Here is a 24877-nt window from a genome sequence, read left to right on the forward strand (position 1 = left end):
TGGGGCAAATAGACAGGCAGCAGAGATGCAGGAGAGTAGTTCACATTTACTAAATTATGTTTGAATTGTTACCTGTGTCCTATTGGAAGTACTGTTCAATGATTCTGTCCCTGTTGTCTGTTTCAGCCCCGTCGTCTTCCTCCTCGTCACTCTCCACAGGTTCCACAGCTGCCACTACACCACCGTCTCGACCATCCTCCTGCAGGAAAGGCACCTGGCGGCGCAAAGCCAGGTTGTGAAGCATGCAGCAGGCCACGATGATGTGACACACCTTCTTAGGTGAGTACATTAGGGATCCACCTGTCATATGCAGGCACCTAAACCTGGCCTTTAGGAGGCCAAAGGTGCGTTCGATCACCCTCCTAGTACGCCCATGGGCCTCATTGTACCGTTCCTCTGCCCTGGTCCGGGGATTCCTTACTGGGGTCAGTAGCCACAACAGGTTGGGGTACCCAGAGTCCCCCAATAGCCATACACGGTGTCTCTCTAGCTGTTCCATCACGTAAGGGATGCTGCTATTCCTCAGGATGTAGGCGTCATGCACTGACCCAGGGAACTTGGCATTTACATGCGAGATGTACTGGTCAGCCAAACACACCACCTGGATGTTCATGGAATGGTAACTTTTTCTGTTCCTGTACACCTGCTCCCTGTCTCTTGGGGGAACCAAAGCCACATGGGTCCCATCAATGGCACCAATGACGTTGGGAATATGTCCAAGGGCGTAGAAATCATCCTTCACTGTAGCCAATTCTCCCACCTCAGGGAAAATGATGTAGCTCCTCACGTATTTCATCAGGGCAGACAACACTCTGGATAACACCTTCGAAAACATGGGCTGAGACATCCCAGAAGCAATTCCCACTGTTGTCTGAAATGACCCACTTGCCAAGAAATGGAGTACTGACAGGACCTGCACCAGAGGGGGGAATCCCTGTGGGTTGGCGGATGGGGGACATCAGGTCGGGCTCCAGCTAGGCACACAGTTCATGTATAGTGGCACGGTCAAGCCGGTAGGTCAGGATAATGTGGCGTTCTTCCATTGTCGACAGGTCCACCAGCGGTCGGTACACGCGAGGATTCATCCGTCTCCTCGCCAAACCCAGCGGACGGTGTCTAGGAAGGACAACATGGAGCACACAGTCAAGCAACTCACAGGTACGTACTCACAGCTTGCACAGTAAACGATTCTCTATGCAGTGAATGGCGTGTCTGAGTGGCTATGCAAGGCCTAGGCCTGTGTGACGCAGTTGAAATGGAGCCATGTGGACCCTCGAAATGGCGGCTGCCTGACCTGTGAAGTGTGACAATGGGATGTGAGGTCAATGCGCTGGCGTGGCACACCGCGGCGGTCGGCGGTCGAAGACCGCGGCGCGAAGCCGCATTGGTTAACATTGAAGCCTATGGGTTTCAGGAGCCAATGGCGAAGGGCGCCGGCGGTGGCGGTACGCACCGCCGCGGTACGCACCGCCGCGGGCGTGACCGCCATTTTCTATCTACTTATCCACTTGCGACTTGAACTTTCACAGGAGAGGACCTATACTGCAAGTGTTGCTGTGACCTCGGTCTGGAAGGGACAATGGCTGCTGCGACTGGGGAAAGGGCCCCTGCCTTCACTGGAGAGGAGTTGGAGAAACTTGTGGATGGGGTCCTCCCCCAGTATGCGCTACTCTACGGTCCTCCAGACCAACAAGTGAGTTTAATTCAATATGGATTTGGGGCCACTGGCTGGCTTGGGGGCATGGCGGGGGGCCTGGCGGGGATGGGGGGCATGTTGGGCCTGGCGGGGGGCATGGCGGGGGGCCTGGCGGGGATGGGGGGCATGTTGGGCCTGGCGGGGGCATGGCGGGGGGCCTGGCGGGGATGGGGGGCATGTTGGGCCTGGCGGGGGCATGGCGGGGGGCCTGGCGGGGATGGGGGGCATGTTGGGCCTGGCGGGGGGCATGGCGGGGGGCCTGGCGGGGATGGGGGGCATGTTGGGCCTGGCGGGGGCATGGCGGGGGGCCTGGCGGGGATGGGGGGCATGTTGGGCCTGGCGGGGGGCATGGCGGGGGGCCTGGCGGGGATGGGGGGCATGTTGGGCCTGGCGGGGGCCCTGGCGGGGATGGGGGGCATGTTGGGCCTGGCGGGGGGCCTGGCGGGGGGCCTGGCGGGGATGGGGGGCATGTTGGGCCTGGCGGGGGCCTGGCGGGGGGCCTGGCGGGGATGGGGGGCATGTTGGGCCTGGCGGGGGCCTGGCGGGGGGCCTGGCGGGGATGGGGGGCATGTTGGGCCTGGCGGGGGCCTGGCGGGGGGCCTGGCGGGGATGGGGGGCATGTTGGGCCTGGCGGGGGGCATGGCGGGGGGCCTTGCGGGGATGGGGGGCATGTTGGGCCTGGCGGGGATGGTAGGTGTTGGGCCACTGGCAACGAAAATGCAGACAAACTTGAACGTGGTATTTCTCCCTCCCTGTACGTGTCACATAGGTCCGCGCCCATGAGAAGATCGGGATTTGGCGTGCCATCGCCAAGGAAGTCCGGACCCTGGGGGTCCACCATCGACGGGGCACCCACTGCCGCAAGAGGTGGGAGGACATCCGCCGCGGGACCAAGAAGACCGCCGAGTCTCTGCTGGGGATGGCCTCCCAACGTAGGCGGGGTGCCTGCCGTCAACTGACCCCCCTGATGTTCCGGATCCTGGCGGTGGCCTACCCTGATTTGGATGGGCGCGTGAGGGCAGCACAGCAGACACAAGGGGGTGAGTACAAGCATTATCTACTCTGTTGTCGCGCAGTGGAGGTGTCTGGGTGGGGGAGGAGGGCTGTGGGTCCCCCTAGGCCAGGGCGATATCTGTAGGCTGGGCACCCCCGTAAGCCCCTGTGTCCCCAGCCACCACCCTCAGTAGTGTGTCAGTACAGCCATCCCTGGGCCGTGTCATCCATGGGTGCAGTTGTCAACTCTAGGCGTGTAGGGCATGTTCCACGGAATGCGTAGCGGACCCCAAGTGCGCAACTTAGTGCAGGGGGCATCTGTGTCTGTCATGTCCGCTAACTGTACCGGTGATCCATGTACTCAAAATCTCTTTATTTCTCTCTCCCCCCCCCCTTTTTGTTTGTCTTTCTGTGCTTGTGTGCATCAGCATCATCAGGCGGAGGAGAAGTGGCATCGGGGCAGGAGGGAGCTGCATCTCACATGGCCCAGGAGGGCCATGCCACAGAGTCTGACTGGACCAGTGAGACGGAGGGCGAGGGGAGCTCCACAACGGGGACGACTGGACCCTGCAGCGACACGGACACGTCCTCGGAAGGGAGCTCCCTTGTGGGGGTGGCACCATCCGTGCCCCCCGCCATTACAGGTACAGCCGCCCCCCAGCGCACCATCTCCGCCCTCCCAGCAGCCCCTCAGCGTTCGCCCCGTGCCCGCTCTGCCAGGAAGCCGGGCATCTCCTTCGCCCCAGGCACCTCAGGCCCTGCCCCTGTTACCCCCGCTGCCCTCAGTGAGGAGGTCATTGACCTCCTCCGAACACTCATTGTTGGGCAGACTACCCTTTTGAATGCCATCCAGGGGGTGGAGAGGGAGGTTCATCGCAGCAATGCGTACCTGGAGGGCATTCATTCGGGTCAGGCTGCCCATCAGCGATCGTTCCAGGCTCTGGCCTCAGCACTGACGGCAGCCATTGTCCCTGTCTCCTGCCTCCCTCTACTAACTCCCTCCTCCCAGTCTCCTGTTCCTCTGCCTGTCCCACCCACACCATCAGACCAGCCTGCACACACCTCAACACCCAAGAGCAGCTCATCCAAACACAAGCACCACAGATCACGCAGACATTCACACAAGCAACATTCCGATGCAGACATGCCAACAGTCACTTCCACCTCTGTGACCCCCACCTCCTCGTCTCCCTCCTCCCTCCCTGTGACGTCTACACTCACACCTTCATTCACCTCACCATCAGCCAGTGTTTCCATCACCAGCACACCCTCCAGTACAGTCCGCACACGTGCAGTCACCACCCCCACTGCCATTCACTCGTCCCCTGTGTCCTCTCCCACTGTGTCTGTCACCCCCTCTTCCACACCACACAAACGCAGCCACCCACCCACCCAACAGCCATCCACCTCACGACAGCCTCCCGCTCCTGCACCTGCACCCAAAGACAGCAAACTTGTCTCGACTACAACCACATCCTCTCCCTCCACTCCCATACCCACTGTACCTACCACTATCCATTGTCCCAAGAAAATCTATCTCTCTACTGCTACCTTCTTTCCTGACCCTGAGCCCCCCCCTCCTTCTCGTCGGGGTAAAAAGAGCACCTCAGCCACCACCAGCCCTGCAGCCCCCTTGACAAGGGTGCAGGGGTATTGGAGCCCACCAGCCCGCAGGTCTGGATCTTCGCCCAGCAGCAAGAGGACAGCCAGCCCACCCCCTGGGAAGAGGAGCAGAAGGCGGAAGGGCCGCCGCCGGAGCCCGGATTCGATATCCCCCCAGGACACTAGCCAGCCACCGTCAACAGCCACAGCTCCAAAGGGAGGAAAGGGCCACAGACTCCCGACTAAGGAGGGCAAGGGCAGCAAGGCGGAGAAGTCAGGCAGCAGGCCTGCTGCCCATGGAGGACCCGTCACAGCTGCCCAGGAGGAGCCCGCAACCCCCATAGCCGCTGCCCCGGGAGGAACCGGCACAGCTGCCCCGGGAGAGCCCACCACCCCCATAACCGCTGCCCAGGGAGGACCCAGCCCAGCTGGCCAGGAGGGCCCCACCACCCACAGCCCAGGTGGGCATTGAAGGAGCACCATCCCCGCTGCCCAGGAGGGCACCACCAGGCAATGAGCAGTTGGCCATAGAATGTCCGCCGTTTCCAGCACCGCTCCGCTGGGGACCGCCGTCTCAAGAACCGCTGAACTGGGCCCCGCCGTCTCCAGCACCGCTCCGCTGGGGACCGCCGTCTCAAGAACCGCTGAACTGGGCCCTTCAAGGCAAGAACCGCTGAACTGGGCCCCGCCGTCTCCAGCACCGCTCCGCTGGGGACTGCCGTCTCAAGAACCGCTGAACTGGGCCCTTCAAGGCAAGAACCGCTGAACTGGGCCCTTCAAGGCAAGAACCGCTGAACTGGGCCCCGCCGTCTCCAGCACCGCTCCGCTGGGGACCGCCGTCTCAAGAACCGCTGAACTGGGCCCTGCCGTCTCCAGCACCGCTCCGCTGGGGACCGCCGTCTCAAGAACCGCTGAACTGGGCCCTTCAAGGCAAGAACCGCTGAACTGGGCCCTTCAAGGCAAGAACCGCTGAACTGGGCCCTTCAAGGCAAGGACCGCTGAACTGGGCCCCGCCGTCTCCAGCACCGCTCCGCTGGGGACCGCCGTCTCAAGAACCGCTGAACTGGGCCCTTCAAGGCAAGAACCGCTGAACTGGGCCCTTCAAGGCAAGAAGCGCTGAACTGGGCCCTTCAAGGCAAGAACCGCTGAACTGGGCCCCGCCGTCTCCAGCACCGCTCCGCTGGGGACCGCCGTCTCAAGAACCGCTGAACTGGGCCCTTCAAGGCAAGAACCGCTGAACTGGGCCCTTCAAGGCAAGAACCGCTGAACTGGGCCCTTCAAGGCAAGAAGCGCTGAACTGGGCCCTTCAAGGCAAGAACCGCTGAACTGGGCCCCGCCGTCTCCAGCACCGCTCCGCTGGGGACCGCCGTCTCAAGAACCGCTGAACTGGGCCCTTCAAGGCAAGAACCGCTGAACTGGGCCCTTCAAGGCAAGGACCGCTGAACTGGGCCCCGCCGTCTCCAGCACCGCTCCGCTGGGGACCGCCGTCTCAAGAACCGCTGAACTGGGCCCTTCAAGGCAAGAACCGCTGAACTGGGCCCTTCAAGGCAAGGACCGCTGAACTGGTCCCTTCCAGGCAGGAACCGCTGGCCCTTTGGCAGACGTGGCAGGGCAGGATCTGTCTCGGGCAGGGCTGCAGGATGTCCTCTGGCCAACATGCCTCCTCCAGTGGCAGTGGAGTCTGTTATGGACTGTATGGACTGTGGCTTTGCTCTCCCCAGGATGGCCCAGTGGGCAGGCCACCCACTGTATGGACTGTATGGACTGTGGCTTTGCTCTCCCCAGGATGGCCCAGTGGGCAGGCCACCCACTGTATGGACTGTATGGACTGTGGCTTTGCTCTCCCCAGGATGGCCCAGTGGGCAGGCCACCCACTGTATGGACTGTATGGACTGTGGCTTTGCTCTCCCCAGGATGGCCCAGTGGTCATGGAGTCCCCTCGTGGATCTGGCGTCGTGTACTCAAGTGGCTGAGGTGCCCCCCCTTCCCTTCCCCCTGAGGTGCCTGTCCTTTTTTCTTTCTGATGCCCCTGCAGTGTTCTCTCCGTGGAGTTCTTGTCGTGGGACTGGGCCTTGCCCCTTTGCTCAGGACCCCTGTGGTCCACGGACAGTGGTTGGACTACATTTAGTAGCTGTATATATTTTGTACATAGTTTATTTATTTATTGGGATTACTGCTGTCCATATTTCAATATATCTGCCCGTTTAAGATCTCTTCTTTTGGCCTTTGCATTATTTCGGAGGGGGGGGTTTGTGGGTTGTGACAGTGATCTGTGGGAATGCATTGATGTGTGTGTTGTAGTGGGTGTGGGTGGGTGGGTGTGTGCCGGTAATCTTTTCCCTCCCCTGTGTCGTAGGTGCAGTACTCACCGATGTCTTCCGCGCCGCCGGGCGTGCTCCTGGTACAGGAGCAGGTATAGGAGTGCGGGGATGACCTGCAACTCGGGTTCCATACTGCCGGAATCTCGCGTGGAGTATGTGGAGGTGAGCGTTTTCCCGTTCGTAGTCTGTTTCCGTGTTTTTATCGGCGGTGCTCCCGCCCCGGAAAAGGTGGCGGATTGGTGGGTCGTGATAGGGTGGGCGGTACATTGTCTGCCGCCTGGCTGTTGGCGGGGACCGCCGCGCTGTTTGTTTGTTCCGCCGTGGCGGGCGGAGTGTTAATGCGGCGGGCTGTGTTGGCGGTTCCCGCCAGGGTCAGAATTGCATATTTTGGACCGCCGGCCTGTTGGCGGGTTGGCCGCCGCTTTATCACCGACCGCCAGGGTCAGAATGAGGGCCATAGTGTCTTCCTCGTTCCTGGCAACTATTTTTCTATGATTATGATCAAGTATGCAACCTTCAACCCAAGAGAAAATGAGAAGGTTATAATATTTTCTAAAAACCTGCAATAGCCTTGTATTATATGGCAGGAGGTACTATATCCCATATATTATCTGAGATTCAAAATAGCTGAGACTAATATTCCCCTTAACTAGTCAAACTATGTAACTCTACAGACATCTCTAATATCACTGTCATTGCCAGAGAAAAAAGCTGAAGTCTAGTTGGATGATTAGTTTATAAATCAGTTACTGTTTAATCGTCAACCTCCATACAATTCTGAGCAGACAGGCGTGTCAGGTGAAACATCAAGAAATTTGACTTTTGACATACCTTCTGCACTCATTGAACAGAACCCTAGTCAGACAGTACAGAGTCTGAATTTTAATCCAATGGCACAGTCATGGATCAAATCAGACAAGACAGCTTTTCCATATGCAATTGAGAGGGCAAAGCTTAGGGACTGCAGTTCAAGAGAATCAGATACATTTTGGTAATCTAGATGCATTAACAGTTCGAGTGACAATAGGTCCAGTTGTTCCTTTATATGGTCTAGGTATGACAGGAAATATTCCATATGCATTAAATGTTCCAAATATCTAGAAAGGTTCAAATGTCCTAAATGTTCTAAATACCCCAGTTGTTTCAAATGGATTTTCATCGACGAGTGCTCAGGGATTTCTTAGTCCAAGTGGTTTAGAATTAGAAATAATTATTTAAATTCTGAAAATATTAACCCCTACAAACATTTCAGATCCCACTACAACAACAAGTCAAGTGGGATTTAATACTGATACAAGGTGCCCAGATCAGAAACAGCTATAGAAATTGGTTGTTGTACCTCTAATAGGAGATTGCCCTCTAACTCTTTGCAAGAAGGAATATTGCGTGTATTGCGTATCCTCTAGATCAGGCAAATTTGTGCCCTTCAAGAGAAAAAGCATTGTCAAATGTTCCAATAAGTTTGTGAGGTTATCATTGCCCAGGACATAAATGATTGGCTGAATAATTTGAGTGCTACAGGTACAACAGGAAATACAAATCACAGTGGAAGATTAGTATAAACCCCAGGGAGAAAGACCATTAGATGTGCACAGATTACAATTAAGAATTAAATGAGATGATACTGGTTTGCATAGATATGGCTCAGTTAGATAGTTGCAGAGAGGACAAACTGTGGTTTGTGTGCAAAGACTTTACAAAACATGGAGACCAGCTGAATTAGTCCAGAAATATGATGTAGATTTAGAGAAATCAAAGCCCTTAAAGAAGAGTTATCATTTAGAACTCAGTGACAGGGATATCATGCACCGCCTGAAGAGGTGAGGAAAATTATTAGAAGGTGATTACATTTTTGAAAGACAAGATGTCCCCAAAAGATATGAATTGCCCGTGAATTGACAGAACGACTCATGAGCCTAAGGAGTCGATACATTCCTATTATGAGAGATTGTTGCAGGCTTTCAAGCATTTCAATGGTACTGAGAACATGGAGGTAAAAGCTAAAGGACATTTTGGCCCTCATTCTGACCTTGGCGGGCGGCGGAGGCCGCCCGCCAAAGTCCCGCCGTCAGATTACCGTTCCGCGGTCGAAAGACCGCGGCGGTAATTCTGACTTTCCCGCTGGGCTGGCGGGCGGTCGCCTTCAGACCGCCCGCCAGCCCAGCGGGAAAGAGGCTTCCACTATGAAGCCGGCTCGGAATCGAGTGGAAGCTGTGCGACGGGTGCAGTTGCACCCGTCGCGTATTTCACTGTCTGCGCGGCAGACAGTGAAATACATGTAGGGGCCCTCTTACGGGGGCCCCTGCAATGCCCATGCCAGTGGCATGGGCACTGCAGGGGCCCCCAGGGGCCCCGCGACCCCCCCTACCGCCATCCGGATCCCGGCGGTCGGACCGCCGGGATCTGGATGGCGGTAGGGGGGTCAGAATCCCCGCGGCGGTGCAGCAAGCTGCGCCGCCGTGGAGGATTCTATGGGGCGGCGGTACACAAGGTGTTGCTTCTGATCCAAATGTAGTTATAGATGTGACGAATTTGAAGAAAACATACCTGTGTCACATGTGTGGCAAATTGGGCCACTGGACGAGGGAGTGTCTGTTTAATGTTAATAATAATCGGATGCAAAATAATTAATTTGTGCAGATGGAGGAAAATAACCAGGTTCAAATGCAGAAAGTACAGAGACCCTGAATGCAGAATCCAAATGTATTCCGAAGCAAAAAGATGCGGGTTCCACAAGCTCCATTACCCCAAGAACAGTCAAATGTTTCCAGACAGACTGTAAACCAGTTTACAAATATAAATTAATTCCAGATGGAACTCAATTTCCCCTGATTGATTTGAGTGATGAGGAGTATTCAGACATTTTCCAACTATGGTGTCTGAAAGGAAAAGAAAGTGCATCCTTGGCGCATCCTTACAAGTGAAAGAACATGGTCCTTATATTGATGGTGATGTGAATGGTCACTATGGGCCTGATTCTAACTTTGGAGGACGGTGTTAAACCGTCCCAAAAGTGGCGGATATACCACCGACCGTATTACGAGTCCATTATATCCTATGGAACTCGTAATACGGTAGGTGGTATATCCGCCACTTTTGGGACGGTTTAACACCGTCCTCCAAAGTTAGAATCAGGCCCTATGGGGGTCATTACGACCCTGGCGGAACAAGTCCGCCAGGGCCGTGGGACGCGGTGGCACCGCCGACAGGCCGGCGGTGCCCCGCGGGGCATTCTGACCGCGGCGGCTCAGCCGCGGTCAGAGAAGGGAAACCGGCGGTCTCCCGCCGGTTTCCCGCTGCCCCAAAGGAATCCTCCAAGCCGGCGCAGCATGCTGCGCCGGCATGGAGATTCCGACTCCCCCTCCCGCCATCCAGTTCCTGGCGGTTCTCCCGCCGGGAACTGGATGGCGGGAGGGGGAGTCGCGGGGCCCCTGGGGGCCCCTGCCGTGCCCATGCCTATGGCATGGGCACGGCAGGGGCCCCCGTAAGAGGGCCCCTAAATGTATTTCAGTGTCTGCAAAGCAGACACTGAAATACGCGACGGGTGCAACTGCACCCGTCGCACCTTCCCACTCCGCCGGCTCTATTACGAGCCGGCGTCATTGTGGGAAGGGAGTTTTCCCCTGGGCTGGCGGGCGGTCTTGTGAAGACCGCCCGCCAGCCCAGGGGAAAACTCGGAATACCCTCCGCGGTCTTACGACCGCGGAGCGGTATTTCGGAGGGGGGAAGCCTGGCGGGCGGCCTCCGCCGCCCGCCAGGCTCGGAATGAGGGCCTATGTGTGCTTTCAAGTTGACGCAAGAGCTGCTCGCTCTACTGTAAGAACAGCAGAAATTCATAACTTGCCCCTATCAGAAAAGAAAATTCCACTGTAGGAGTTGCAAATCAGTAATTGGCCAACCCTGTGATAGAAGCTGTCCCTGTAAAAATAGATTCCTTTAGAGATGAGCACCAATTTGTTGTGTGTTATACAAACCCTGTGAGTTTGCTTGGACGCGACTTGCTGTGCAAGCTGAAATTGTTCCATTTGCTGTACCCCAAGAGGAATTGAAATTCATACAAATGATGAGGAAGCAGCATTTAAAAATGTGTATCAAATCTCAAGTATGACATTGTACCATATGTTGACCTGTAATGATCTACCCTCAGATTTGAAAGATACTGTGTCACCTGAAGTTTGGGACTTTTCAGGATAGGAGATAGAAATCATCAAGATAACTGTGTAATCGGATGGTGTTTATCCAAGGAAAGAACAATTTAACATGACACCCAAAACAATTGCAGGAATTTTCCCAGTGATTGAGTCCATGATAGAACAGGGAACTCTAAAGGAGATAATGGGAAGTCCATGTAACTCTCCCATTATGGGACTTCAAAATCCCAATGGAAAGTATTGCATAGTCCAAGATCTTCAAACTCCATATGAAGTCGAGTGGTTCATTCTTCAGTAGCAAGCATTTTTCTCCATACTGTTGCATGAGTAGACCCAGTTTCTCTTCCCATTTCAGTTTGGCAGTCAAGTTTTGGCAGGGTGCCGAGCCCCACAAGGGTATACCGAGAGTCCCTTTAGTTTAGATTCAATAAGATCTTGATGAAGAATCTAAAGTCACACAAGTTACTACTCAGTCCTGATTTAGGCCCTCATTCTGACCCTGGTGGTCAAAGACCGCCAGGGCGGAGGACCGAGGGAGCACCGCCGACAGGCCGGCGGTGCTCCATTGGGGATTCCGACCGCGGCGGTAAAGCCGCGGTCGGACCGGCACCACTGGCGGGCTCCCGCCAGTGTACCGCCGCCCCATTGAATCCTCCACGGCGGCGCAGCTTGCTGCACCGCCGCGGGGATTCCGACCCCCCCTACCGCCATCCAGATCCCGGCGGTCCGACCGCCGGGATCCGGATGGCGGTAGGGGGGGTCGCGGGGCCCCTGGGGGCCCCTGCAGTGCCCAGGCCACTGGCATGGGCATTGCAGGGGCCCCCGTAAGAGGGCCCCTACATGTATTTCACTGTCTGCTTCGCAGACAGTGAAATACGTGATGGGTGCAACTGCACCCGTCGCACAGCTTCCACTCCGCCGGCTCGATTCCGAGCCGGCTTCATCGTGGAAGCCTCTTTCCCGCTGGGCTGGCGGGCGGTCTGAAGGCGACCGCCCGCCAGCCCAGCGGGAAAGTCAGAATTACCGCCGCGGTCTTTCGACCGCGGAACGGTAACCTGACGGCGGGACTTTGGCGGGCGGCCTCCGCCGCCCGCCAAGGTCAGAATGAGGGCATTAGTATTTAGGTGATTAGTAAGTGGCATCAAACACTGAGGAAACATGCAGGGGAGATACAGTTGCCCTACTGGACCACTTAGCTGATAATGGATGCAATGTTTCCCTGACTAAATTGCAGTACTGTAAGAAAGAAGGACATCCCACTGAGAAAGGTGTAAGGAAGGTGCCACAAGAAAGAAAGAATCTCAGCAAAAACAAAATATGAATCCCCTAAAGACTCAGAAAGAAGTCAGGATGTTTTTTGGAATAGTTGGCTACTGTCTCCAGTGGATTCCAAACTTTTCACTTTTGGCCAAGCCTTTACAGAATCTTACATGCAAAGATGTGTCCTTTCCAGTGCCATTGGATGACAACTGCATATGTTCCTTCACAGGGCTGAGAGAAAATCTCTATTGTGCCCCCGCTCTGGCAATGCCTGATTACAACAAATGTTTTACTTTGCACTGCTGTAAGAGTGAGGGATGTGCTCTTTCAGTCTTGAGTCAGTTGCATGGAAATGCAAACATGCCAGTGGTATATTTTTCAGCCACTCTTGATCCTGTGGTTTTAGCGTTGCCCGGTTGTCTTAAGTCAGTTGCTGTGGCCAGTGTCAGTATTGAGCAGTGCAAAAGAATTGTCATGGGTCTTCCTTTGAATGTTTTTGTGCCCCACTCCATGGAAATTCTGGTAACCCCTGCCTCAGCACATGACTAGTGCTCGACTAACCAGTTACAATCAGCTCATATTGGCTGCCCTGCACATTACACTGAAGTGATGTATCACTCTTAACCCAGCAACCCTGTTACCATTGCCTGTTGAATGCTGATTGTATTGATGAAATTGAGCATGACTGGATGTCACTGAACTACGCAATAAACCAAGAACTGATATTCAAGATATTCCACTTCCCGAATCTGGCTATACGATGTTTGTTGATGGCTCCTGATTAAGAGACCATCATGGAAACTTGAGAGCTACTTATGCAGGTGCTGTCAAAGCCTCCTTTAGGGAGTCTTTTCTTCCCAAGTAGCTGAATTAGTTGCTCTTACAAGAGCTTGCTGTGTTTCTGAACAGCTTAAGGTGACTATTTTCATTGAAAGTCAGTATGGCTTTGGTGTTGTGCATGACATTGGACAGTTATGGCCCCAAAGAGTTTTTATGACCTCTTCTGGATCACCCATTAGGAATGGGGAAAAAGTTTACAGTTTGTAATTTACAGAATGGAATACAGTTGCCTACCCAAATTGCGGTTGTGAAGTGCTACACATACCGCAAAGCTACTGACTATGTTACTTTTGGCAACTGTGAGCAGATGAAGTGGCAAGGTATTGTGCCCTAAATTGTACTTCCTTTAACTGGAAATATGCAAATGAGGGAAATGATCAGACAAATTAAAATTTCGTGTTAACTGCTACAGGTGCATAGGAGGAAGTCAAACGAGGCATTACGACAGTCCAGCTCATGTTGGTCATGATGTGATGGTGTGAATCTTTCAGCAACTTGGTTTAATCCCAGATTCAAAGAGAAGGTAGAAGGTCTTTGTCACAGTTATGTCACCTGTAAGCAGGTGAATGTGGGCAAGCACAATGCTGTTACACTGAGTCACATAGGAAGGTCAGGAGGACCTTTCAACAGTATGTAGCCCGAAGCCCAACTTTCTTGAATTACCCATGTGCAATGGACTGAGATACGTCTTTGGTAGTGTACGCTGTTAGACCTGACAGCCTCGGGGTGGTCTTCTCCTGACTTTTTGCCTGCCTCCTTCCATTTTTCTAATCTCGTTTTTGCTAGTTTTAGGACTTGGTGCATTTTACCACTGCTGACCAGTGCTACAGTGCTTGTGCTCTCTACCCTAAACATGGTAACATTGGATCCTACCCAATTGACATATTATTAAATGTACCTGTAAGTCCCTACTAAAGTGCACTAGAGGTACCCTGGCTCTGTAAATTAAATGCTACTAGTGGGCCAGCAGCACTGATTGTTCCAACCACATAAGTAGCCCTTTAACCATGTCTCAGTCCTGTCATTGCAAGGCCTGTGTGTGCAGTAGCACTGTTACTTCGACTTGGGCTTTAAAACTACTAGCCAAGCCTTAAACTCCCCTTTTATACATATAGGTCACCCGTAAGGTAGGCCCTAGGTAGCCCATAGGGTCCTATGTAAGTAAAAGGCAGAACACGTACTTCTATGATTTGCAGGTCCTGATAGTGAAAAACACCCAAAGTCATTGTGAAGCCTACTTCTCTCATAGGCCAGTATTGGCAATTCCCTTTGCACTTACTGCTCTCTGTTCCTTCTAGCCTGCCTCAAATCTACATCTGGTTTGTGCTGGTTGACAGCTCCTCTTGTGCATTCCACCCAGACAGCCATGAACACAGAACACTCAGCTGCATCTGCATCTGCATTCATCTGAATACTGATGGGTCTTACCTGGCAGGAAGGGTGGAGGGGCTCTCAGTTACAATTCAAAGGACAGTGGCCTGACCTCACACAAAGGACGTATAACCCCCCACAGATCTCCAGGCAAGGGGGAAACTGGTGCACTTCAAAATCACTCTTTGAAGTTCCCTTCATTTCAAATGAACTTTTGGGTATATATACTGGGTCTCTGACTCCGCTCAAATCAGACACTTCTTGACCTACAGCTCACGAGTTGTGAGTCATTGGCTCAGTTTTTTGGCCTTTCAGTTATTAGCAGTGCATTTCATTTTTGTGAAATCTCTTGGTAATAAAATTTGATCTACTGAACCATCACTCACCCTCATGCCAAATCCTACCAGTATGTGTGGTAAAAATGACAAAATCTGCTCCCCTGTAATCAGGCATCGCAGCGCACCCATGACACGCTAGGTGTCTCGGGTGGGACCCCGATGATGAAGCATGCCACCGGCTTGGTTGGTGGGTGTGGAGTCTTTTTAACATACGTGTGTTTCATTTCACAATTTTAGTGTTTGGAACATCACAGAAGTACGTGGACACATCAAAATGATGGGGGGGGCACCTATGTTTTTGGTCCTGGGTGCGGCCTTCATCTAGGGAAACCTACTAAACCCAGACATTTTTAAAAACTAGACATCCTAAGTAGTCCAGGGATGTGTTGCTTGCATGGATCCCCCAAAATGTTAGTATCCAGACTCCTCTGCAAACCTCAAAATTTGCCTACAAAAGCATATTTTCCTCACTTTTCTTTGTAGGATCGTTGCTCTGGCATAAATTTCCTACCCCTCAGGGTTCCTCTCAGTCTCCTAAGTAAAATTATACCACACTTGTGTGGGTCCGCAAAGCAAAGTAAGCCTAAAGATGTATACAAGAAAATGATGTGCTTAACAACTCACTGTGCTATCCCCCTCAATCTTTACAGGTTTTTCGCCTTTTTCTGTGGCAGGCACCTAGGCCACCCACACAAGTGAGGTATAATTTTTATCGGGGGACTTGAGGGCACACTGGGCGGAAGGAAATTTGTGGCGCCTCTCAGGTTCCAGAACTTTCTGTCACCTAAATGTGAGGAAAATGTGTTTTTTTTGGCTACATTTTGAGGTTTGCTGAGGATTCTGGGTACGAAAACACTGTGGGATCCATGCAAGTCACACCTCTCTGGACTACCTCTGGTTTCTAGTTTTCAGAAATGTTTGATAGGTTTCCCTATATGGCTACTGTACCCAGGACCAAAAACGCAGGTGCACCACCTCCCCCATAAAAACAGGTCGTTTTGTATTTGATAATTTTGGTGTGTCCACATAGGCCCTCATTCTGACCCTGGCGGTCAAAGACCGCCAGGGCGGAGGACCGCGGGAGCACCGCCGACAGGCCGGCGGTGCTCCAATGGGGATTCCGACCGCGGCGATAAAGCCGCGGTCGGACCCGCACCACTGGCGGGCTCCCGCCAGTGTACCGCCGCCCCATTGAATCCTCCACGGCGGCGCAGCTTGCTGCACCGCCGCGGGGATTCCGACCCCCCCTACCGCCATCCAGATCCCGGCGGTCCGACCGCCGGGATCCGGATGGCGGTAGGGGGGGTTGCGGGGCCCCTGGGGGCCCCTGCAGTGCCCATGCCACTGGCATGGGCATTGCAGGGGCCCCCGTAAGAGGGCCCCTACATGTATTTCACTGTCTGCTTGCAACTGCACCCGTCGCACAGCTTCCACTCCGCCGGCTCGATTCCGAGCCGGCTTCATCGTGGAAGCCTCTTTCCCGCTGGGCTGGCGGGCGGTCTGAAGGCGACCGCCCGCCAGCCCAGCGGGAAAGTCAGAATTACCGCTGCGGTCTTTCGACCGCGGAACGGTAACCTGACGGCGGGACTTTGGCGGGCGGCCTCCGCCGCCCGCCAAGGTCAGAATGAGGGCCATAGTGTTTTGGGGCATTTCCTTTCGCAGGCACTAGGCCTACCCACACAAGTGAGGTATAATTTTTATTTAAAGACCTGGGGGAACGCTGGATGGAAGGAAATTTGTGGCTCCTCTCAGATTCCAGCACTTTCTGTCACAAAATGTGAGGAAAAAGTATTTTTTTGCCAAATTTTGAGGTTTGTAAAGGATTATGGGTAACAGAACCTGGGGAGAGCCCCACAAGTCACCTTCGATTCCCCTTGGTGTCTAGTTTAAAAAAATGCACAGGTTTGGTAGGTTTCCCTTGGTGCCGGCTGAGCTAGAGGCCAAAATCCACAGGTCACAACTTAAAAAAAAACAGCTCTGTTTTGTTTAGGAAGATATGATGTGTCCACGTTGTGTTTTGGGGCATTTCCTGTCAGGGGCACTAGGCCTACCCACACATGTTTGGCTTAAGCTAAACCGCCAATGTACCACTCCGTCTGCCACGGCGGTAACAGCCGCCGGGCTGGAGACTTCAGTGTCGAATCATGGGGCCGTCAATAGCCCACACGCAGGATTATGACCCGGCCTACCGCCATGGTGTTCGTGGCCTCTGAACCTCCACGAAAACCATGGTGGTAGGCACTATCAGTGAATGGGAATCCCTTCCCACACAGAGAAATCCGCCACTATACAGACACCCATACAAGTCCGCCAGCCCAAAGGTCAGTGATAAACTGGCGGTACCAAAACCCACACCGTTACGCCAACAGAAATACACCCACAGTCTCAGGACACACCAATCACCACAGCGGTCTTTCAACCGCGGTAAACCATTGACGGTGCACACCACCGAACTCAAAATTCACACACACTTACAAAACTACACCACACTGGACAATTCAAACTACAAACACCTGACACACATACACACACCACACCCTTAGATGCACACCATTATAAAACACACACCCACATTACCCATAACCCTTTCAAAGAAAAAAAATATTGCTAATAGAAAGAGAGACAAGCCAGGAGCACCCACTCAATCTGAGCCACAGAACACCATCACCCATACACCTTCCACGCACCTCACAGCACACACCATAACACATCACCTCACACATCCTACACATACCACTCTCACCACATCCATGGTGCCCCAAAGACACCCCAGGTTTTCAGAGGAGGAGCTAAGGGTCATGGTGGAGAAAATAATCCGGGTAGAGCCACAGCTATTTGGATCACAGGTGCAGATGACATCCATTGCAAGGAAGATGGAGCTATGGTGGAGAGCCGTGGACAGGGTCAGCGCAGTGGGACAGCACCCCAGAACAATGCATGACATCTGGAAGAGGTATAACGACCTACGGGGGGAGGTGCGTTCTGTGGTTGCAAGACACCAGATAGCCGTACAGAGGACTGGTGGTGGACCCCCACCTCCTCTCCCACAACTAACCACATGGGAGGAGCAAGTCTTGGCGATCATGCATCTTGCAGGAGTAGCAGGAGGACTGGACTCTGGTAAGTCAAATCTTTACTACTATATACCCCACCCTACCTGCATGCCATCACAAACTCCAAACTCCTACCCTCACCCCATCCCTCCACCACCTCACATAGGCCCCACTATTACAACCCACCCATCCCAATACCAAGCCCTGCATGAAACACCAATGCATGGACACCCATCACAGACCTGCATGGACACCCATCAGTAAAGCGTGCCCATTAGAGAGAATCACCTAGCCCACAAAATCACCACGCACACAAGGCAATGCTGACAGGGCTATCACAACCATACAGCGAAACACACCCATGCACAAGATGGCACACACAGATAAAATAACACTGCATTTACATCCCCACATGACCCCCACTCAACGTCACCCGAGAGGAGGTGCCAGCAACATCCAATCCCCCCACAGAAGAGGGCCACAGTGATGACAGCAGCTCTGCACGCCTGAATCATGATGACCAACCAGGCCCATCAGGGACCTCTGGACAGTTGGTTACCCTGCCACAGTCCCATACCACCACAGACCCTTCCCCCTCAGGAAACACCAGCACAGCACCCACCCAGCGGACCCATACCCCTGTCCCCAGGACACATCAATCAGCAGTGTGTCCACCTCTACAGGGACCCCAGGCAACCCCCCAAACCCAAGACAATCAGGAACCTGGGGTCAGCGGCAGTGGGCACACAGTTCAGGGGACAGAGGCACAGGACAACAGGGAAGCTGGAAGGACTGCTGTGCGATAGGGGGAGGACAGGCCCAGGGAACCCACTCTCCACGAGGCCCTTGCAGGGATCCTGGGAGCGTACCACCATTCCCAGGAGACCTTTGGCCAGACACTGGCCAAGTTGCAGGAGACCCAGCGGCTGCAGGAGGGACAGTACCTGGGGATCAGGGAGGACCTCAAACACATCCACACCATCCTGGTCACCAATGCAGGGGTGCTGGCTGACATGGCCAACACCATGAGGGAGGCAGTGGCACACCAACAGGCCCCCTGACACTAGCCACACCGAAGAACAGCCCTCCACCTCCGCCGGCACTAGTGGACAGGAGGCTCCGCCACAGGAACAACAGGCCACCAGCACCCCACCCTCTGCAGAAGGAAAACGGTCCCTGCGACCCAGGCAGAAGCCAGATAACATTGTCAAGACCCCTGCCAGGAAATAAGACTCTCCTGATTGTCAACCTTGTGTCCCACTCTATTAGCCTGTCCACCTTGAACTGCCATTTCTCCCCTTTCTGTGCCCCATTGGGCAATGCACGTGTGATACGAAGAGACTGGACATTCAGAGAGTGATAGCTTTTTCGATTCCTGAACACTTGTTCACTTCTCCGGGGGTACAAATGCTACATGTGTACCATCAATGGCACCAATGATGTTGGGGGTATGTCCCAGGGCATAAAAGTCAGCTTTCACTGTGGCCAAATCCTCCACCTGGGGGAATACGTTGTAGCTGCACATATGTTTCAGCAGGGTAGACAGCACTCTGGTCAACATCCCTGATGCCATGGCCACTGTTGTTTGGAAGGAACCACTTGCCAGGAAATGGAGCACCAACAGGATCTGCACTAGAGAGGGGATACCTGTGGGCTGGCAGATAGATGAAATCTGGTCTGGCTCCAATTGGGCACACAGTTCTTGGATTGTGGCCCGATCAAGTCTGTAGGTAAGGATTATGGCCCTCATTCTGACCCTGGCGGTCGGTGATAATGCGGCGGCCAAGCCGCCAACAGGCCGGCGGTCCAAAATATGCAATTCTGACCCTGGCGGGAACCGCAAACACAGCCCGCCGCATTAACACTCCGACCGCCACGGCGGCACAAACAAACAGCGCGGCGGTCCCCGCCAACAGCCAGGCGGCAGACAATGTACCGCCCACCCTATCACGACCCACCAATCCGCCACCTTTTCCGGGGCGGGAGCACCGCCGATAAAAACTCGGCGGAAACAGACTACGAACGGGAAAACGCTCACCTCTACGCACTCCACGCGAGATTCCGGCAGTATGGAACCCGAGTTGCAGGTCATCCCCGCACTCCTATACCTGCTCCTGTACCAGGAGCACGCCCGGCGGCGCGGAAGACATCGGTGAGTACTGCACCTACGACACAGGGGAGGGAAAAGATTACCGGCACACACCCACCCACCCATACCCACTACAACACACACATCAATGCATTCCCACAGATCACTGTCACAACCCACAAACCCCCCCCTCCGAAATAATGCAAAGACCAAAAGAAGAGATCATAAACGGGCAGATATATTGAAATATGGACACCAGTAATCCCAATAAATAAATAAACTATGTACAAAATATATACAGCTACTAAATGTAGTCCAACCACTGTCCGTGGACCACAGGGGTCCTGTGCAAAGGGGCAAGGCCCAGTCCCACGACAAGAACTCCACGGAGAGAACACTGCAGGGGCATCAGAAAGAAAATAGGACAGGCACCTCAGGGGGAAGGGAAGGAGGGGCACCTCAGCCACTTGAGTACACGACGCCAGATCCACGAGGGGACTCCATGACCACTGGCCCATCCTGGGGAGTGCAAAGCCACAGTCCATACAGTCCATACAGTGGGTGGCCTGCCCACTGGGCCATCCTGGGGAGTGCAAAGCCACAGTCCATACAGTCCATACAGTGGGTGGCCTGCCCACTGGGCCATCCTGGGGAGTGCAAAGCCACAGTCCATACAGTCCATACAGTGGGTGGCCTGCCCACTGGGCCATCCTGGGGAGTGCAAAGCCACAGTCCATACAGTCCATACAGTGGGTGGCCTGCCCACTGGGCCATCCTGGGGAGTGCAAAGCCACTGTCCATACAGTCCATACAGTGGGTGGCCTGCCCACTGGGCCATCCTGGGGAGAGCAAAGCCACAGTCCAAACAGTCCATAACAGACTCCACTGCCACTGGAGGAGGCATGTTGGCCAGAGGACATCCTGCAGCCCTGCCCGAGACAGATCCTGCCCTGCCACGTCTGCCAAAGGGCCAGCGGTTCTTGCCTGGAAGGGCCCAGTTCAGCGCTTCTTGCCTTGAAGGGCCCAGTTCAGCGCTTCTTGCCTTGAAGGGCCCAGTTCAGCGGGTCTTGCCTTGAAGGGCCCAGTTCAGCGGTGCTTGAGACGGCGGGGCCCAGCGGAGCGGTGCTTGAGACGGCGGGGCCCAGTTCAGCGGTTCTTGAGACGGCGGGGCCCAGTTCAGCGGTGCTTGAGACGGCGGGGCACAGTTCAGCGGGGCTTGAGACGGCGGGCCCAGTTCAGCGGTTCTTGAGACGGCGGTCCCCAGCGGAGCGGTGCTGGAGACGGCGGGGCCCAGTTCAGCGGTGCTTGAGACGGCGGGGCCCAGTTCAGCGGTGCTTGAGACGGCGGGGCCCAGCGGAGCGGTGCTTGAGACGGCGGGGCCCAGTTCAGCGGGTCTTGAGACGGCGGGGCCCAGTTCAGCGGTGCTTGAGACGGCGGGGCACAGTTCAGCGGGGCTTGAGACGGCGGGGCCCAGTTCAGCGGTTCTTGAGACGGCGGTCCCCAGCGGAGCGGTGCTTGAGACGGAGGGGCCCAGTTCAGCGGTTCTTGAGACGGCGGGGCCCAGTTCAGCGGTGCTTGAGACGGCGGGGCCCAGCGGAGCGGTGCTTGAGACGGCGGGGCCCAGTTCAGCGGTTCTTGAGACGGCGGGGCCCAGTTCAGCGGTGCTTGAGACGGCGGTCCCCAGCGGAGCGGTGCTTGAGACGGCGGGGCCCAGTTCAGCGGTTCTTGAGACGGCGGGGCCCAGTTCAGCGGTGCTTGAGACGGTGGGGCCCAGCGGAGCGGTGCTTGAGACGGCGGGGCCCAGTTCAGCGGTTCTTGAGACGGCGGGGCCCAGTTCAGCGGTGCTTGAGACGGCGGGGCCCAGTTCAGCGGGGCTTGAGACGGCGGCCGGTCTATGGCCAACTGCTCATTGCCTGGTGGTGCCCTCCTGGGCAGCGGGGATGGTGCTCCTTCAATGCCCACCTGGGCTGTGGGTGGTGGGGCCCTCCTGGCCAGCTGGGCTGGGTCCTCCCTGGGCAGCGGCTATGGGGGTGGTGGGCTCCTCCTGGGCAGCAGGCCTGCAGCCTGACCTCTCCGACTTGCTGCCCTTGCCCTCCTTAGTCGGGAGTCTGTGGCCCTTTCCTCCCTTTGGAGCTGTGGCTGGTGACTGTCTCTGGGTGGTGTCCGGGGGGGATGTAGAAGCCGGGCTCCTGCGGCGCCCCTTCCGCCTTCTGCTCCTCTTCCCAGGGGGTGGGCTGGCTGTCCCCTTGCTGCTGGGCGAAGATCCAGACATGCGGGCTGGTGGGCTCCAATACCCCTGCACCCTTGTCAAGGGGGCTGCAGGGCTGGTGGTGGCTGAGGTGCTCTTCTTACCCCGACGAGAAGGAGGGGGGGGCTCAGGGTCAGGAAAGAAGTTAGCAGTGGCGAGGAAGAGTTTCTTGGGACAATGGAGAGTGGTAGGTACAGTGGGAATGGGAGTGGAGGGAGAGGATGTGGTTGTAGGTGAGTCACGTTTGCTGTCTTTGGGTGCAGGTGCAGGAGGGATAGGCTGTCGTGAGGTGGATGGCTGTTGGGTGGGTGGGTGGCTGCGTTTGTGTGGTGTGGAAGAGGGGGTGACAGACACAGTGGGAGAGGACACAGGGGACGTGTAAATGGCAGTGGGGGTGGTGACTGCACGCGTGCGGACTGGAGTGGAGGGTGTGCTGGTGATGGAAACACTGGCTGATGGTGAGGTGAATGGAGGTGTGAGTGTAGACGTCACAGGGAGGGAGGAGGGAGACGAGGAGGTGGGGGTCACAGAGGTGGTAGTGACTGTTGGCATGTCTGCATCGGAATGTTGCGTGTGTGAATGTCTGCGTGATCTGTGGTGCTTATGTTTGGATGAGCTTCTCTTGGGTGTTGAGGTGTGTGCAGGCTGGTCTGATGGTGTGGGTGGGACAGGCAGAGGAACAGGAGACTGGGAGGAGGGAGTTAGTAGAGGGAGGCAGGAGACAGGGACAATGGCTGCCGTCAGTGCTGAGGCCAGAGCCTGGAACGATCGCTGATGGGCAGCCTGACCCGAATGAATGCCCTCCAGGTACGCATTGCTGCGATGAACCTCCCTCTCCACCCCCTGGATGGCATTCAAAAGGGTAGTCTGCCCAACGATGAGAGTTCGGAGGAGGTCAATGACCTCCTCACTGAGGGCAGCGGGGGTAACAGGGGCAGGGCCTGAGGTGCCTGGGGCGAAGGAGATGCCCGGCTTCCTGGCAGAGCGGGCACGGGGCGAACGCTGAGGGGCTGCTGGGAGGGCGGAGATGGTGCGCTGGGTGGCGGCTGTACCTGTAATGGCGGGGGGCACGGATGGTGCCACCCCCGCAAGGGAGCTCCCTTCCGAGGACGTGTCCGTGTCGCTGCAGGGTCCAGTCGTCCCCGTTGTGGAGCTCCCCTCGCCCTCCGTCTCACTGGTCCAGTCTGACTCTGTGGCATGGCCCTCCTGGGCCATGTGAGATGCAGCTCCCTCCTGCCCCAATGCCACTTCTCCTCCGCCTGATGATGCTGATGCACACAAGCACAGAAAGACAAACAAAAAGGGGGGGGGAGAGAGAAATAAAGGGATATTGAGTACATGGATCTCCGGTACAGTTAGCGGACATGACAGACACAGATGCCCCCTGCACTAAGTTGCGCACTTGGGGTCCGCTACGCATTCCGTGGAACATGCCCTACACGCCTAGAGTTGCCAACTGCACCCATGGATGACACGGCCCAGGGATGGCTGTACTGACAAACTACTGAGGGTGGTGGCTGGGGACACAGGGGCTTACGGGGGTGCCCAGCCTACAGATATCGCCCTGGCCTAGGGGGACCCACAGCCCTCCTCCCCCACCCAGACACCTCCACTGCGCGACAACAGAGTAGATAATGCTTGTACTCACCCCCTTGTGTCTGCTGTGCTGCCCTCACGCGCCCATCCAAATCAGGGTAGGCCACCGCCAGGATCCGGAACATCAGGGGGGTCAGTTGACGGCAGGCACCCCGCCTACGTTGGGAGGCCATCCCCAGCAGAGACTCGGCGGTCTTCTTGGTCCCGCGGCGGATGTCCTCCCACCTCTTGCGGCAGTGGGTGCCCCGTCGATGGTGGACCCCCAGGGTCCGGACTTCCTTGGCGATGGCACGCCAAATCCCGATCTTCTCATGGGCGCGGACCTATGTGACACGTACAGGGAGGGAGAAATACCACGTTCAAGTTTGTCTGCATTTTCGTTGCCAGTGGCCCAACGCCCCCCATCCCCACCAGGCCCCCCGCCAGCCCCAACATGCCCCCCCATCCCCGCCAGGCCCCCCGCCAGCCCCAACATGCCCCCCCATCCCCGCCAGGCCCCCCGCCAGCCCCAACATGCCCCCCCATCCCCGCCAGGCCCCCCACCAGGCCCAACATGCCCCCCATCCCCGCCAGGCCCCCCGCCAGCCCCAACATGCCCCCCCATCCCCGCCAGGCCCCCCGCCAGGCCCCCCACCAGGCCCAACATGCCCCCCATCCCCGCCAGGCCCCCCGCCAGCCCCAACATGCCCGCCCATCCCCGCCAGGCCCCCCGCCATGCCCCCCACCAGGCCCAACATGCCCCCCATCCCCGCCAGGCCCCCCGCCAGCCCCAACATGCCCCCCCATCCCCGCCAGGCCCCCCGCCAGCCCCAACATGCCCCCCCATCCCCGCCAGGCCCCCCGCCAGGCCCCCCACCAGGCCCAACATGCCCCCCATCCCCGCCAGGCCCCCCGCCAGGCCCCCAAGCCAGCCAGTGGCCCCAAATCCAGATTGAATTAAACTCACTTGTTGGTCTGGAGGACCGTAGAGTAGCGCATACTGGGGGAGGACCCCATCCACAAGTTTCTCCAACTCCTCTCCAGTGAAGGCAGGGGCCCTTTCCCCAGGCGCAGCAGCCATTGTCCCTTCCAGACCGAGGTCACAGCAACACTTGCAGTATAGGTCCTCTCCTGTGAAAGTTCAAGTCGCAAGTGGATAAGTAGATAGAAAATGGCGGTCACGTCCGCGGCGGTGCGTACCGCGGCGGTGCGTACCGCCACCGCCGGCGCCCTTCGCCATTGGCTCCTGAAACCCATAGGCTTCAATGTTAACCAATGCGGCTTCGCGCCGCGGTCTTCGCCCGCCGCCCGCCGCGGTGTGCCACGCCAGCGCATTGACC

The sequence above is a fragment of the Pleurodeles waltl genome, chromosome 6 (assembly GCF_031143425.1).
Source record: "Pleurodeles waltl isolate 20211129_DDA chromosome 6, aPleWal1.hap1.20221129, whole genome shotgun sequence".
Classification (NCBI taxonomy): Eukaryota; Metazoa; Chordata; class Amphibia; order Caudata; family Salamandridae; genus Pleurodeles; species Pleurodeles waltl.